Below are 18,526 nucleotides of genomic sequence, written 5' to 3' on the forward strand. Positions count from 1 at the left end.
CCCTAGCGCCCCTCCTCCACTTGCACTACATTGACGACATCTTCATCATACGGACCCACGGGAAGGAGGCCCTTGAAGAATTCCACCTGAATTTCAACAATTTCTACCCCACCATCAACCTCAGCTGGACCAGTCCACACAAGAGATCCACTTCCTGGACACTACAGCACAAATAAGTGATGGTCACATAAACACCATCCTATACTGGAAACCTACTGACTGCTATACTTACCTACATGCCTCCAGCTTCCATCCAGGACACATCACATGATCCACTGTACAGCCAAGACCTAAGATACAACCAAATTTGCTTCAATCCCTCAGACAAAGACAAACACCTACAAGATTTTTATCAAGAATTCTTAAAACTACAATACCTACTTGGTGAAGTGAGAAAACAGATTGACAGAGTGAGACAGGTACCCAGAAGTCATCTACTACAGGACAGGACCAACAAGGAAAACAACAGAACACCACAGGCCATCACGTACAGTCCCCAGCTAAACCCTCTCCAGCACATCATCAATGATCTACAACGTATCCTGGAAAACAATCCCTACTCTCATAGACCTTGGGAGGCAGGCCAGTCCTCACTTACAGACAGCCCCCCAGCCTGAAGCAAATACTCACCAGCAACTACACACCACATCACAGAAACACTAACCAAGGAACCAATCCCTGTAACAAACCTCGTTGCCTACTCTGTCCCCATATCTTGTCTAGCAACATCATCAGAGGGCCCAACCACATCAGCCACATCAGGGACTCATTCACCTGCACATCTACTAATGTGATATATGCCATCATGTGCCAGCAATGCCCCTCTGCCACGTACATTGGCCAAACCGGACGAAGAATATGGAAAAGAATAAATGGACACAAATCAGACATCAGGAATAGTAACATACAAAAGCCAGTAGGAGAACACTTCAATCTTCCTGGACATTCTATAACAGATTTAAAAGTAGCCATACTTGAACAAAAAAATGTCAGAAGCAGACTTGAAAGAGAAACTGTAGAACTAAAATTCATTTGCAAATTTAACACCATTAATTTGGGCCTGAATAGGGTCTGGGGTGGCTGGCTCACTACAAAAGCAACTTTACCTCTCCTGGAATTGACACCCCCTCATCAATTATTGGGAGTGGACTACATCCAAGGCTCAGTGGTTTGAGCATTAGCTTGCTAAACCCAGGGTTGTGAGTTCAATCCTTAAGGGGGTCATTTAGGGAACTGGGGTAAAAATCTGTCTGGAGATTGGTCCTGCTTTCAGCAGGGGGTTAGACTAGATGACCTCCTGAGGTCCCTCCCAACCCTGATATTCTATGATTCACCCTGACTGAATTGACTCTGTCAACACGGGTTCTCTGCTTGTGAGGTAACTCCCTTTTCTTTTTGTCAGTATAATAATGCCTGCATCTTTAATTTTCACTCCATGCATCTGAAGGAGTAGGTTTTTTACCCACAAAAGCTTATGCCCAAATAAATCTGTTAGTCTTTAAGGTGCCACCAGACTCCTTGGTTTTTTTTATTAGCTAGATTAACACTTATTCTAAACTGAACACCATCAAATTAGGCCTGAATAAAGACTGGGAGTGGATGGCTCACCAGAAAAAGTAATTTTCCCACTGCTGATACTCACACCTTCTTGTCAACTATTGGAAATGGGCCATCTTGATTGCATTGGCCTCGTTAACACTACAAAAGTAATGACAGGTTTCAGAGTAGCAGCCGTGTTAGTCTGTATCCGCAAAAAAAACAGGAGTACTTGTGGCACCTTAAAGACTAACAAATTTATTTAAGCATGAGCTTTCGTGAGCTAAAGCTCACTTCTTCGGATGCATAGAATGGAACACACAGACAGGAGATATTTATACATACAGAGAACATGAAAAGGTGGAAGTATGCATACCAACAGGCAGAGTCTAATCAATTGAGATGAGCTATCGTTAGCAGGAGGAAAAAAAACTTTTAGAAGTGATAATTAAGATGGCCCATAGAAGGTGTGAGGAGAACTTAACATAGGGAAATAGATTCAATTGGTGTAATGACCCAACCATTCCCAGTCTTTGTTTAAACCACTTTTAATTGTATCTAGTTTGCATATTAATTCAAGTTCAGCAGTCTCTCTTTGGAGTCTGTTTTTGAAGTTTTTTTGTTGCAAAATTGCCACCTTCAAGTCTGTCACTGAGTGGTTAGAAAGGTTGAAGTGTTCTCCCACTGGTTTTTGAATGTTATGATTCCTGATGTCAGATTTGTGTCCATTTATTCTTTTGCGTAGAGACTGTCCGGTTTGGCCAATGTACATGGCAGAGGGGCATTGCTGGCACATGATGGCATATATCACGTTGGTAGATGTGCAGGTGTACGAGCCCCTGATGGTGTGTCTGATGTGATTAGGTCCTGTGATGGTGTCACTTGAATGGATATGTGGACAGAGCTGGCATCGGGCTTTATTGCAAGGATAGGTTCCTGGGTTAGTGTTTATGTTGTATGGTGTGCGGTTGCTGGTGAGTATTTGCTTCAGGTTGGGAGGCTGTCTATAAGCGAGGACTGGCCTGTCTCCCAAGATCTGTGAGAGTGAGGGATCATCTTTAAGGATAGGTTGTAAATCTTTGATGATGCGCTGGAGAGGTTTTAGTTGGGGGCTGTAGGTGATGGCTAGTGGTGTTCTGTTATTTTCTTTTTTAGGCCTGTCCTGTAGTAGGTGGCATAGACAGCCTCCCAACCTGAAGCAAATACTCACCAGCAACCGCACACCATACAGTGACAGACTTGAAGGTGGCAATTTTGCAACAAAAAAACTTCAAAAACAGACTCCAAAGAGAGACTGCTGAACTTGAATTAATATGCAAACTAGATACAATTAACTGTGGTTTAAACAAAGACTGGGAATGGTTGGGTCATTACACCAATTGAATCTATTTCCCTATGTTAAGTTCTCCTCACACCTTCTATGGGCCATCTTAATTATCACTTCTAAAAGTTTTTTTTCCTCCTGCTAACGATAGCTCATCTCAATTGATTAGACTCTGCCTGTTGGTATGCATACTTCCACCTTTTCATGTTCTCTGTATGTATAAATATCTCCTGTCTGTGTGTTCCATTCTATGCATCCGAAGAAGTGAGCTTTAGCTCACGAAAGCTCATACTTAAATAAATTTGTTAGTCTTTAAGGTGCCACATGTACTCCTGTTTTTTTTACTACAAAAGTAATTTTCCCTCCCTTGGTATTCACCCCTTCTTGTCGACTGTTGAGAATAGGCCACTTCCACCTTAATTGAATTGGCTCATTAGCACTGACTCTCTCACTTGGTAAGGCAACTCCCATCTTTTCATGTGCTAGAATATATATGCTCCTTACTGTCTTTTTCACTCCATGCATTTGATGAGGTGGTTTTAGTCCACAAAAGTTTATTCCCAAATAAATTTATTAGTTGCTAAGGTGCCACAAGGACTCCTTGTTTTTACTTATTCCAATGTCCACTGAAGTCAAAAGGAATCTTTCCGTCAATGAACATTAGATTGGGCACATATAAACCTACATGCTTCAGGGCATAAATCCAACTATAGGGGGTTGGAAAGAAATTTCCCCTATGAGCAAATTATTCTGTAATTGCCCTTTATGGGATTTCTTAAATCTTCCCCCTAAAGCACTGAGCACTGCCAGGAATAGTATGTTACGCTAGCTGGACTATTGGTCAAATCATGCATGACAACTCCTAATCTCCTTTTGGAAACCACCATATTGTTTCTGCTCACCGATTTGATGACTGAAACATTTCAGAAGGAGGTTAATGAGTAACAAATAGCAAAAACTAACAAAACACATATCAAGTGAATTTCATAACCATTTGTGTTGCAATTTGTAAAGCTTGCAGGATTTTAAGATGTTTTCACAAATAACAAATATTCAGAAAGAAAGTGTCTACCAAAAATGTAATAATACACATTCAACAGCAAACATGAACTCCGATTTTATTTGAGAAAGTATTAATGAATCAGCTTTCAAAAATATTTGCCTAGCTTTAAGTATTTCATAAGTGTGACTATTTCACAAAGAGCAATTAAGAGCCAGTTTTTAAACGTATTTAGGCATCTAACTGCTTTTGGTTTCAGTGAGACTTATGTCAATAAAGATTCAGATAAATTCCTACTTGAATACTCCAAAGCACATAGGCACTTAATTCCCATTGAAACTGAAAAAGAACTAGGTACCTAAATACCTTTGCAATCTGGCCTTAAGCCTTGATTGTTATGAGAAATCCAGACCAAAAACTCTCATTAACCTCCTTGGATCCAGAATTTTACTCTATTTCCATTTTGTTCCCTACTCTATCAACCTTCTTCTCCTCTCTCCCACTATTTGAAAAAAAAATTATAGTACTAGTGGGCATGGGAAAAATCAGGCTGAAAGATGAAGGTGAGCCTCCATCCTGGACTGAACCCACACTCCCACTAGTGTACAGTGTAGTATCCATTTAAATACTTTGTGAGTTCTCTAGTGGAGCTCACTTTGTTATCTTTTAGAACCTACCAGAATTCAGTCAGAACATCAGTATCTTTGTAGTTAGGGCTTGTATGCTTTTATAATTTTTGTAAACATGGCTATTTGGGATCCCCGCTGTGCTTGTGTGGTTTCTTCATGCTGTTTTTGGTTGAGTAAAGGATGACAGTCCCAACCCATGATCTCAGTATCAAATTGCAGTGTAGCCTGTTTTAAAAAAACTGTTCAAGTAACTGACAAAAAATTATTTGCTCAACAGGGGGTGATGTCCTAATGAAGGTACAAGATGACTGCACTCAACATGTCTGGAGATACTTCAGGGTGGTCTTAAGACAGGAGATTGCCTAATAAGTACAGGTTTCACTATATATAGTTAGGTCCACTGAATATTTTAATCATTTTAGTGCACAGTACAGAAAATCTAGGATACATGAATGACACTAAAGCTCACCAATATCATTTCAGTGCCCAACAAAGTAAACCAAGGACTTTGAGGCTAATGAACTGTTGCACTTGGCTCTGGATATTGCTCTCAACAAATGCTTTTGGAGACTGAATATTAATCTTCTCCACCACCTCACCTTAAACATTAAGGTACAGAAAGAGAATTTAAGTGAGTTTTATGAAGAATACAGTCCAAATTATTGTAAGTGCTTCTTTTGCATTACATTGAATTTCTCTCCACTTAGTTTTCATGCTGCAAAAAGTCTGTTAGTCTATAAGGTGCCCCAGGATTCTTTGCTGCTTCTACAGAACCAGACTAACACGGCTACCCCTCTGATACTCTCCACTTAGTTGGCATGATCCAAAAGCCATTAAAATCAATAGGATCTGCCATTGACTTCAACAGGCATTAGATCAAGGGCAGTGGGATCTATCATTGTATTCACTCTAGTTCAGATCAGTCTTGTTCAGATACCATAATACTTAGATTTAAAACCTGTCCTAGCTCCTAGGAACCTTACTGACCTGGAGCCCATACAGCTGGATGGGAGTCAGTTGGCTCACTTGTTCAAGGAAACATGTGGGAGGGGAATTACTGGATAATATTGATCTTTTTGAACCACTAAGACTGCCTTTTAAATTAAAATTTGCATACATCTGTGATGCAATATTGACAGAGTGTGGGGCCCAGCAGTGAAGGGATTATAAACAAGAGGTCAGCCATTAAAAGACATTGGTAAGGACAGAGTCCAGGGCACAGCACTACACTACACCAGCACTTTAAAATTGCAGGCCAAACTTTTGAGGCACAGAGATGACGCAGCTTGGATATACTGCCATTCTGGTATTATGGGCGTGCTCCACTGCATTTGGTAAGATGTTCAGATACAAACAAAATATAGACTTGTAAAAAGACCATGTTAAGGTAGAGAGATAACTGAAAGGAAAAGATTTTGAGCACATACCACCACCTAGGCCTATTGGGGTAGGAAAGGCTGATGGTGACTTAGTAGTACAACTGAGGGGCAAGGTAAAGCAGTGACACTGCTTCAAGGGCAGAGCCTGTTTTGAAGATGCTAACGGAGTAACTGTCATTTTGTATGTGTAACAGCTGTACAGAAAATTCTTCCTCTCCAAATTTAGCTGTTAGTTAGTTCATACCAGCTGACTATGCCAGAAATGCACAATTCTTTGCATCACTGCTGCCCCCTTTCCATAATATTTCACATAGATTAAGCATCACCAAGTTATTGTGACATGGTCTTGACATGCTCATCTCACCCAGTTCCACCAACCACAGGTGAGTTCTATTCATTAGAGCTGGGTGAAATCATTCAACCAAAACCGCTTTCAGTGAAATATGCAGATTTAGCAACTTGCAACATTTCATAAATTTGTGTTGATTTTGCCAAATTGTTTCAATAAAAAAACCTTTAAAGATTCTCAAAAAAATTTAATCATTTCTCTGGACTTTTTTTTTTGTTACAATTTTTTATTCCAAAAAAATAAAACCTTGTTTCAAATTTTTCTTGCATTTTACTTTAAAAATTAAAAGTGTTACAAAATGCTCAAAATTGAAATGAAACATTTTGTTCAACCCAAAACAGTATTGGGGTATTTTTATTTGCTTCAAATTTGGGAGGGGGGACATTTTTAGCTCAATCCAAAACATTTTTCTTCAAATTTTTTTGTCACCAAGATGAAAAATCCATTATTTGCCTTACCTCTAGTGTTCATACAGCAACTTCTCTGACAGCAACTTCTCTGCTACCACGACTGTGTGTGTTTGTCCATATGTTGCATGCTGCCTAACCATATTTGCATTAGTGCATTTTGGGAAAATCAGGACAGCAAGCAGGATTCATTAGCAATGGTGACAGCTCAATTTAAAAAAAGTCATGCTATATAAACTGCTTTGCCTATTTTTATGTCTTAATTAACTTTCGTTAGTAATTCCAGTGTTAGTTACCCATGTGAGTGTTTTCATTTTAAACCTTTACTAGGAGAGTTTTCATTTCGTTTCACCCAGAAGACGTTCCTCAGCTTTTCTAAATGGCTCCAACCAAGTTTAAATCCTTTTTCATTCTCTTTAAATGTATTAAGCGGTGCTAAGTAATATCAGCAGAATATACAACCAGAGATTTCAGATTACATGCAGTATGTCTGAGTTTATGTATTTACTTTGCTTTCAGCTATTTCATGTGGTAACATAGAAAATGGGAGGGTAAAGCCAAGTTTCTTCTTCCAGAGAAGAAAAAGAACATTTGAATGTAATGCCGGGTATATAGCAGAAAATGACAACAACAGAATTGAGTGTACTTCTTCAGGATGGTCTCCTGTACCCAGATGCATTCGTAAGTGAGCTTTAAAAAAGGTTAATTTCCTCTATATTGTCCTTCAAAAGAGAGAGATACATTGCAGTTTTTATAGTACAAGATGTACTGATCTACTTACCCACTGTACATGGGCCGTATGCTGCTTATTTACTTTCATTATATACACCAGTCTTGGAACAGAGCAGTCACAAAGGACACTCAGTCAACCCCCTTTTCCGGAATTCTCAGCAAACTACCAATGCCAAGTTCCCCGGAATCAACTCTGCAACACAGATCAGCTGTAATTACGAGATGAAGGTAGAGGGCAAATTCTCTTACTGTTTTCCACAGCTCCCCCACCAAATCATCTGCATCATGAAAATGAAGAACAATATACAGTAAAAGTTTTGTTATCTGGCATGTTGGGAGAATGGGGGGTGCCAGTTCATCAAAAATTCTGGTTAACTAAGCGCTCTACTTACCAATGGAATACCAATTTTCAAAGAATTAGAATACAATAAAATGGATAAAGTATAGTAGTAGTAGTACTGCACTGCAGACAACTTGGCTTCTTGAAGCACTTAGGTATTTGCCTAGCGTTAAGTATTATCTTATGACACTATATATCACTATGGGCAGCGCATTGTGTACACCCAGATCACTAAAAATACACTTAATACTAAAACTATACTGAACATAATTTAATCTTTGATGATTCAGAAGGCACTTCAGGATCTTGCAGTGTCTCAGCGTCATCATTATCAACATCAATTATCATTGTAGATACAGAAGGTGTAGGAGATTGGGTTGAATCTGTAATTACCATTTGACACACCCTGGAAGCCGCTTTTTTGAATAATTGTCCAGGAATGGGGAACAGCGGCCAATGGGAGCATCAGGGGAGGTACCCACAGGCGAGGGCAGCACGCGGAGCCTTCTGCCCCCCACCCCTCCCAGCGGCCTCAGGGACATGGCACTGGCTGCTTTCGGGAGCAACATGGGGCCAAGGCAGACAGGGAGCCTGCACTGGCCCCTGTGGGTGCCAGTGCCACCCCGGCGCCACTCCAGGTAAGCAGTGCCAGGCCGGAGCCCACACCCCAACCCCCTCCTGCAGCCCAACCTCCTGCCCTGAGCCCCCTCCCACACTCCTCACTTACAGCCTTATCAGCAAATGGTGGATTCCACATCCATATGGAAGCATTCCCTGATACGGCAATTTCATAATTTCATAACATCAGCCAAAACCCATAAATTATCCAACCCACTTCTCCAAATTGTCACAATACCTATTACAAAGTGACCAAAACTGATACAGTAATGATAGCAGAAAATTATATGCACTCTGTACATATGTGATTCTTTGAATATCATTACACTTCATTTTGTATGACTTTACATTACATTTACATTCTTAAGCCATACAGGTCTCTTAACCGGTTTTGATGCCTTTTAGGGATAATGCAATATATGTGTACACTAATAATATCACAAACACAATCTAAAAGAAAAATTAGGACTACACAAAAATTAGCCAACAATGTACAAAATTAGACAAAATAGTGCTATTATAAAAATAAAACTAATATAGCACCTACATTTTGGTGATTAGGTTGATAGCAAGATATTGTAGAATGGATTAAACAAAACAAAATAATGAATGAAATTTTCAAAGCCAGTGAGGGGATTTAGCCACATCATTCCCATTAATTTATGGGACGTTTATATGGCTAAAACCTGTCTAGATTTGACAAATCTCAACCAGAGATTTTAAATGAAAAAACAACATACTTTAGAATGCTATTGTCATTGTATTTAACTTTAAGTACTACAGGTAATGTGCAGCATTACCTCATCTAGCATTATTGAACACATTCAATCCTAATCGGTCAAAAAAACTTGAATAAATCAAGCAACAATTTTAGAGGAGAGAGCTCCTTCTCTTTACTGTATCAGTATTATTGTTTATTATTTGTATTGTGATAGCCCCACTCAGAATCGGGGCTGTTTTATGCTAGGCACTGTAGAAACGTGTAGAAGGATAACAAACTCTAATAATTTAATGTACTTGGTAGTTACATTTGGATGCTCTTCCTGTTTTTAAAAGGGAATTTGCTCATTAGTGAGAGTTTTCACTTTGCCTTCACTTAGTCAAGCCAAAGTTTAGTCAAGAGACAGGTAACGTCCAGTTTATGCTATAAATTGCAACTCAGTTTAGAGAGCAACCATGTTTTAATCAAGGACCCTGACAATAGGTGTATTTTAAGAGTCAACAGAATTTTTGTCAGCTCATGTTTCCAGTACTTTCATATGAGCTATAATTAACTTTGATTTTCTGTCAGTGACTTAATTAGATCCAGAGTATCTGGGGTCATGTTTTCAGAAACACCCAGATGAGTTAAAGCCTAAGGCCCAATTTCAAAGTGACTTCAACACCACAGCTCCTAACTACCACTGAAAGCCAATGGGACTCTGGGTCCTGAGTGTGTAAGTCACTGTAGAAAGTCCAGGTGCTTTAAAAAGTTTTAACCCTGTTCAAAAAATGCTTAAAGTTTTCAACAACAAAAAATTGGGTGACACTTCAAAAAATTTCATTTAAACTTGTCATAAAATCACAAGTTTTTTCACAAAATATTTTGTGCTTTTTGAGAAAACAGATGTCAAACACTTATTTTTCTAGATCGACCACCTCTACTAATGATGCAGTGCTAACTATTATGGTAGTACAATATGTTGTGTACAATACACCATGTATTCCTGTGTATTATCTGCAATAGTCTTTTTTATTATGTTGTTCTGTTTTTGTTCAGCAATACAATGTGGAAGGATAGAAAATGGGAAAATAGTGGACAAAGTTGAAGAAAAAACAACCTTTCGATGTAATCATTCAGTTGTATAAATAATGTGGCATGTAATGTGTTCTTAAAACAGATACCAAACTCTCCAGGTTGGTAATACAAAACCAAGTAAAATTTCTCACAGTACCTAAAATGAAGGAGAACCAGAGCTTGAATCCTAAAAAAAAAAAGTGCCAGAACACACAATTTCAACAGCAAGAATATCTTATAATAGTAATGTACGTTTTTATTGCACACCTGAAAGATATTCTTCATTGTCTACCCAAATATGATATCAGTTTGCTGTTTGTGCTGTCTCTTCGGGTAGCTTTTTCCATGATTTTGTGTCTTCTGCTGATCGATGCTTTGCAAGCCACTTCTTCACATATGGACAAGCCAGGCCTTCACACACTTTGACACCCTTTTTCTGACAGCATTATATATTTATGAATTAGACAATTTATCATGTGTCTTTTTGATAAACTGACGCTGGCAAAAAGCTGGAATTAGCACTCCAATGAAAATTCCAATATTTTAGCATGAATAATCATTGGTTTCCTTTTCAATTATCAGAAATACTGGAATGCTATTCTGCCTCCCCCAAGAAAAGGGTTAGACTGGTGTTCTGGATCAACACAAGTGCTGAGGAGGACTTACCTCTCTAAGCAATTATCCCAAACTGAGAGGCAAGAAGGCATTCTTCCTACCTTAAAATATAGCTGCTATTCATTCAGAGCTTGATCCTGTACTCACTGAAGTCAGTGTCAAAGCTCTCACTGACTCTAATGGTGCCGGATCTGGGCCTTAGAAATATAAGAAAGTGTGGTGATGTGGAAAGCTTATAAAGAACATGACCCTTTATAAGGAATATTCAAAGATAATGTTGTACGGTGGTGTAAATTAGATCACCATATCCTAGCTTAAACTTGTATTTAGATCCCCTTACATCTATTCTCATCACTTAATGATGTATCAACTTTAAGGTCAAGACATTAATTGCAAACAGAAACAATATTACTTCTTTTCTTATGTCAATTAACTGGAGCTTCTTATGATATACATCAGTGGAAATAATGTTCTAACACAGGAAATGCAAGGAGCAGTGTTTCTTCAAGTTACCCATCGAACATTCATGAAGCTCTCACACGTCAGACTTTTATTTTAATCAATTTTGATGATGGAAATATCCCCCATTAATTATTATTTGTTTTGTTCTAACCACAAAGACCCCAGTCAAGATCAGGGCCTCATTGTGTTTCTACAGCATCTAACATAAGAGACAATTTTTACCCCAAAGAACTTAACACATAAAATTGATGTAACACTGTTGCTTCTTCAATTCTGTTCCCCCTCGACCCCCATCAGTAATAGGTGTGTGTTGCATGTGTGTGTTGCAGTTCAAGAGTGTCCACATCCACCTGACATCGATTTGGCAGAAATTGTCAGTGGGGAGAAAGCAGAATATCGGGAGGGTGATGTTGTTCAGTACAGGTGCTACCCAGGATGTACTCTGGCAGGATCTGAAAGGATAACATGCAATGGAGAAAAATGGACACCTCCACCAAAGTGCTTGGGTAGGATAATGTTTTTTTTCTTAATTCGTTGGATTAAAGTAGGTGGGCATAATGTTAGAGAGCTTATTCCTTCACTCTCATACTTCCCTGGTCCTTCTTGCATGAACAGAGAGCAACAATACCCGAAGTCCGAAGGTGCAAACAATTCGATGTTTATTGGAGTGAACTTCCAGCAAGCTTAAATCCAAGTTCCTTTTTCCTTATTTTCAAATCCCAACTTACTTCCTGTTTGCCCCTAATTTATATAGCAGTGGTCCCCAATGTGGTGCCCACGGGCACAATGGCACCCTCTGGGGCATTTACGTGTGCCCGCCTGGTGCCCAGCAGGGGAGAGAAGCAGCGGCCCTTCGCCTGCCGGGGACAGAGAACTCAGGCTGCGGGCGCAGTGTTACCGGCAGGTGCGGGGCCTGCCTAGTGCCCCACAGGGGACAGAAGCTGCGTCCCCGTGTCTGCCAGCGACAGAGAGCTCCGGGGCTGCAGGCTGAGGGTGCCAGTGTTCTCGGTGCCCGGCAGGCGCGGGACCCGCCTAGTGCCCAGCAGGGGAGAGAATCCAGGACCCCGCGCCTGCTGGGGACAGAGGTACTCCGGGGCTGCGGGCGCCAGTGTTCTCTGTCCTCACAGCTTCTCTCTTCTCTCTGGATTTATATATGATGTAATATTAAATTTTTTTTTGTATTATTTAATGTACATGTAAGCAGAGTCAGGATGAGCCCCACCCTGACATCTGGTGGTAAATTATGGGGAGTGCGGAAAGTGTTGCATTGGTATTTCAGTTATTTGCATGGGCACTCCCACCCCACTTAGCATACCGCAAAGCAGCATGGGATGGTTATTTTCACAGCTGTGGGGAGCCCCAATTTCGTTGTTATTGGGGCAGGAGGAATGAAATGTTGTCACCCTGATTGGGTAAATGGGGAACTACAAAATTGTCTTGTGATGGGGGGTTTCATTGTCAGCTGGATAGCGCTTGCTAGATGGGGCACATGGGTTCCAAAACCCATTGGAAAGAGAGAGGCTGGGGACAGAGATCTGTACTTGGTGGTGCAGGCTCTGTGTGTGAGCCAGATGCACCAGTTCCACCTGTGCCTCTCTCCACTGTGGAATGTCAGAGTTAATGTTTGATTCCCTTAAGAATCTAGATACAGGTTACTGAGCTGAACTCACTGGGGCTCCTCTACTATGAGCTGGAATCTCTAAGAGCTGAAATCACTAAAGAGCTGCACTTGCTGAGCTGGACTTGCTGAGCTGAGAGCACTGAGTACTGTGCTTATGAGTGGGGGAGCCTGAAGCAATACCGTGGAGCAGAGCAGCTGGTAGAGCGGAGTGGAGCAGTTTGTGCAGCCCTGGGTGAGTGGAACCAAACAGCTCGCGAGGACGGTCGGAGCAGATCACAGGACAGCTGGTGGACCCGAGCAGCTGGCAGAGCAGAGCAGCCCACAGAGCCAGCGGAGCTGAGCGGTTGCGGGGACGGCTGGTGGAAGCAGAACCCCACGAAGAGGCAGGGCAGTTGGCCCCGAACCACGTAAGGTGCCCCTTTTCTACCCAGGCTGGGGAGGGGGACCTCTGCAAAGAGACTCTTGAGCTCTGGGGCTGCACTGACCCGGGACAGAGACTGTTGGATTGTGGGACTTTTGGGACTGTGGGTGATTTGGGGGGTTGCTGGACTCAAGGGCCCAGAAAGAAGGACACGGCCCAATTTGCTGGGGTGGGTCTTTGCTCACGGTTTGACCCATGATCTCTAGTTAAGGTATTTTCCAGATTTAATGCTTGTTGTTGTTTATCTTATGTAATTAAACCTTTTCTGCTACACCAAGACTCTGTGCTTGCGAGAGGGGAAGTATTGCCTCTTCGAGGCGCCCAGGGGTGAGTGTAAGGTTTTCCCAGGTCACTGGGTGGGGGCTCGAGCTGGTTTTGCATTATGTTGTGGGGAAGGGACCCCTATGTATTGAACCCAGCCCTTGCTGCTATCGTTTCAGCCCGGCAGAAGGGTTACATTTATGGGGGCTCGTCCGGGATCCCTGGGTCAGTACCCCTCGCAAGCACATGTTGAGTGTTCCACTGTATTGGGAAATAATTGTGTTTATATTTTGAGGAAATTACTGTTGGTATAATGGCTAATATGTCGGGTCTGATGGGCCCCAGTCCTGCAGCCTCTAGCTCAGGGGCAGCAGCCGCAGCCTATGATTGGGCAAAAGCACTGGGGCATATATTGGAAAAGATTGTGCTGGCATATGCTACGTCAAACTCGTGTCGTAAGTTAAGGTTATTTGATGGGAAAGAGGAGTTTGAGCCCTGGTTGGAGCATACCACTGAAATGCTGCGGGAGTGGGCCGTACCCGATTTAGAAAAGCGAAGATGTCTAATAGAGAGCCTTAGTGGCCCAGCACTAGATGTAATTCACACCCTGAAGCTAATTGACCCTGGGGTTAGCGTGCAGGACTGCCTAAAGGCCCTTGATAATACCTTTGGGAGCGTAGAGAGCCCTGAAGACAGTTACTGTAAATTCCTTGGTTCCCGACAGCAAAGGGGTGAGAAAATTTCAGCCTATATACAGAGGCTGGAAAGACTGCTTCAAAGAGCTGTTATGAGGGGAGCAGTGACTGCTGAGCAGATGGATCAGACCAGACTGGCTCAAGTTGTAAGAGGGACTCAATATCAGAACCCGATCCTACTTCATCTCCGACTAAGAGAACGGCAGGAACATCCCCCAAGTTACTCCCAGCTGATAAAGGAGGTCAGGGAAGAGGAAGAAAGGCAAACTGCCAGCGAGTGTTGGGAAGCCCAAACATTGGAACCAGGTAGCACAACGCCACTGCAAATGGCCGGTGTACTGATGGTGAGCACCACAGAGGAACTTGCCCAACAAATGCAGGTCCTGACGAAACGGATAGCTGAGCTGCAAGGCATCATTGACCGAGCTAAGGTTTCCAGGAATAAGGAGCCTCAGACTGTGACAATGGAGAAGTCAGTATCTAGAGCCACTGTCCCACCCTGGCAAAGGGGGAAAGGGCAATTCTTTTGCTACCGGTGTGGTCAGGATGGGCACAGTGCTGCTAACTGCCATAAGGAAGAGAACCCCTCCTTAGTGTATGAAAAGCTGAGGAGCAGTTGGGAGAGACCCAGTAGCGGCCAGAAGGTCTGGGGACGGAGACCACCTAGACCTACAGGATTTGAAGATTCCCCCAAAAGAGACCGTCCAGCTGGGATCCCTGCAGGACTGATAGGGCCGCGAGCAGAGGTCATGGTGAGGATTGAAGGGGCGGAGTGTAAAGCCGTGCTTGACACTGGATCTCAAGTGACTATTATATTTCAGTCATTCTATCAACAGATGCTTAGGCACCTGCCTATACAGCCACTGACTGGCATTGGTCTGTGTGGCCTCAGCATGGATGAATACCCCTACCAAGGGTATGTCATAGTGCACCTGGAATTCCCAGAGGAGGTTGCTGGGGTAAGGGAAGAGGTAGACACAGCTGCCTTAATATGCCCTGACCCTAAAGGGACCTCTGATGTGTCTGTGCTGATAGGGACCAACTCCAGTCTCTTCAAGGTGCTTGCGGATTACTGCAGACGACGGGCTGGGGACCAGTACCTGAGTACCCTGATGATCCACACGCTTTGTGCTGAAGCCTATAGGAAAATTGAGAGTGCTAAAAAGGAGACATCTGAGCTACCGATTGGGGCACTGAAGTACATGGGCACAACCCCCTTAGTAGTGCCCGCAAGGACAGAGCAAGAAGTGCTTGTCATGAGTACCAGGCTGAAAGGCAGTAGAGGGGCACTAGCAATGATAGAGCAGCCAGTTGAAGGAGAGCTCCCGGAAGGAGTGCTGGTCCCCAGTGGAGTCATAACCCTACCTGCTGAAGCCCAGGAAAAGGTGACTATACTGATTGCCAATGAAACAAGTAGAGATGTTGTTGTGAAGCAAGGACAAAAGATAGCAGATCTCTTCGAGCCTGAATCAATTGTAAAACCCCAGTGTGAGACTCAAGTTCCGACAATAGACCCAGCAAAGTTTGACTTTGGAGATTCACCATTGTCTGAGGAGTGGAAAGATCGCCTGAGGAGGAAACTTTGTGAAAGACCCAAGGTGTTCTCATTGCATGAGTGGGATGTGGGATGCGCAAAAGGAGTAGAGCACAACATCAGACTACATGACTCCCGACCTTTCAGAGAGAGATCTAGGAGGCTTGCTCTCTCCGAGATGGAAGATGTGCGACAACATCTTCAAGAGCTGGTTGCAAACGGCATCATTACAGAGTCCCGCAGCTCATACGCCTCGCCCATTGTGGTGGTACGTAAAAAGAATGGGAAAATCAGGATGTGTATTGACTACCGCACCCTGAACCGCCGTACTGTGGTTGACCAGTACACAATGCCTCGAGTCCAAGATGCCTTAGACTGTTTGCTGGGAAGCCAGTGGTTCTCTGTGTTGGATCTTCGGAGTGGATACTACCAGATCCCTCTGGGTGAAGAAGATAAGGAGAAGACAGCCTTCATCTGCCCATTAGGGTTTTATCAGTTCGAACGCATGCCCCAAGGGATTTCTGGAGCACCTGCCACATTTCAACGTCTTATGGAGAAAGTTGTGGGAGACATGAATTTACTGCAAGTGTTAGTTTATTTAGATGACTTAATTGTGTTTGGAAGAACTTTGGAAGAGCATGAGGAAAGACTTCTTAAAGTGCTTGATAGGTTGGAGGAGTATGGTTTGAAGCTTTCCATTGACAAATGCCAATTCTGCAGGACCTCGGTGAAGTATGTGGTCCACATCGTGTCCCAAGAGGGTGTGAGTACTGATCCTGATAAAATAGAAGCACTCACTACATGGCCCCGTCCAAGCAACTACAGAGAACTCAAGACTTTCCTTGGGTTTAGTGGCTACTACCGCAGATTCGTGAAAAACTATGCTACAGTTGTAAAACCCCTCAATGATCTTACCAGGGGATATCAGTCCAGCAAGAACAAATCTAAGACCAAGAATAAAGGGCCTTCTGTGCAGAGACACTATGGCCCCTTCGAACCCTTTGGGCCACGGTGGAATGAGAGATGTGAAAAGGCTTTTCAAGAAATCATTACTTGCCTAACTCATGCCCCTGTCCTAGTCTTTGCTGACCCAAGCAAGCCATTTATCCTGCATACTGATGCCAGTTTGGAGGGTCTGGGAGCAGTACTGTACCAGGAGGTGGAAGGCAAGCGTAAGCCTGTAGCCTTTGCCAGCCGAGGACTGTCTGATAGTGAAACCCGCTATCCCACCCACAAGCTGGAGTTCTTGGCCTTGAAATGGGCCATCACTGAGAAATTTCGAGACTACTTGTATGGTGCTCAGTTCCAGGTGTGGACAGACAACAACCCACTGACTTATGTGTTAACAAGTGCTAAACTGGATGCTACAGGGCAAAGATGGGTGGCCGCTTTGGCTAGCTATGACTTCAGCATTCAATACCGATCAGGGAGAAGCAATGTAGATGCAGATGCATTGTCCAGGCGTCCACAAGCACCAGGAGTTGCTGTGATACCCACAGATGGAGTGAGAGCTATTTGCAGTGTGAGTCGCCGAGAGCCGGAGACCCATGAGAGCCTTCATGGATGCGTTGCTGAAGCTTTGGGCCTGCCCCCTGAATGCGTGCCTTCTGCTTCAGTGAACTATATTGCTTTGGACCAATCTCCCCTGCCCGTGCTCAATGCGGCTGACTGGCAGGAAGCCCAGCTGCAAGATATTTCCATTCGTGATACACTACTTGCCAAAAGGGAGGGGCGAGGCCCAGCTGCGGTTGTTCCACCTACCCCAGAGGGCAAACTACTGTTGAGAGAATGGACCAAGCTAAAACTGATTCAGGGAGTGCTACACCGTGCGACCACAGACTCTCTACAAAGGCAACGGAACCAACTAGTGCTGCCGAAAGAGTACAGAGGCCTGGCCATGAGGGCCCTGCATGATGACTTTGGACATTTAGGGATGGAGAGGACCCTGGAACTTATCCGTAGTAGGTTCTATTGGCCCCGGATGGCTGAAGATGTTCGCAGGAAATGTGAGACCTGTGCTCGATGTGTCCAAAGGAAAACTCTGCCCACGAGGGCTGCATATCTGAAGAACATCACCAGCAACAAACCTCTGGAGCTTGTTTGCATTGATTTCTTGTCTTTAGAAGTGGACAAGAGGAATATTGGGAACATTCTAGTAGTGACCGACCATTATACGCGATATGCGCAGGCATATCCAACACGTGATCAGAGGGCCACCACTGTCGCACGAGTACTGTGGGAAAAATATTTCTCAGTTTATGGATTCCCAGCCCGGATACACTCGGATCAGGGACGAGACTTTGAGAGTCACCTTCTAAAGGAGGTGCTAAGGATAGCAGGAATTAAAAAGTCAAGGACAACGCTGTATCACCCGCAGGGTGACCCTCAGCCAGAGAGGTTCAACTGAACTCTGTTAGATATGTTAGGGACTTTGCGGCCAGAGCAGAAGGCAACCTGGAGCCAACATGTTGCATTTCTGGTGCACGCCTACAACGCCACCAAGAACGACGTTACGGGAGTCACCCCATATTTCTTGATGTTTGGGCGAGAACCAAGATTACCCATAGACCTGTGCTTTGGCGTATCTGAGGATGGAGATAGCTATGAAACTCATCAGCAATATGTATCCCGACTACGAGAAAAGCTGCGGGATGCTTATCACTTAGCTGCATCTGCAGCTCGGAAGAATGCAGACCGCAACAAACATCGATATGATGCTAGGGTACGTCTGCAAGAGCTCCAGCCAGGGGACAGAGTCCTGCTGCGAAATTTGGGTATTGCTGGCAAACACAAGATAGCTGACAGATGGAAGGCAATACCTTACTT

The 18,526-nt window shown here is 43.3% G+C and overlaps 1 long non-coding RNA gene across 1 annotated transcript; it reads left to right on the forward strand.

Moving 5' to 3' along the window:
• The first annotated feature begins 5,689 nt into the window (after positions 1–5,689).
• Positions 5,690–10,150, forward strand: LOC120370160. The gene is made up of 3 exons (XR_005583653.1): positions 5,690–5,823; positions 7,144–7,305; positions 10,074–10,150. It is a non-coding gene; the product is annotated as an uncharacterized LOC120370160 (long non-coding RNA).
• Positions 10,151–18,526: the final 8,376 nt, after the last annotated feature.

This window comes from Mauremys reevesii, linkage group 8, assembly GCF_016161935.1.
Source record: "Mauremys reevesii isolate NIE-2019 linkage group 8, ASM1616193v1, whole genome shotgun sequence".
NCBI classification, from domain to species: domain Eukaryota; kingdom Metazoa; phylum Chordata; order Testudines; family Geoemydidae; genus Mauremys; species Mauremys reevesii.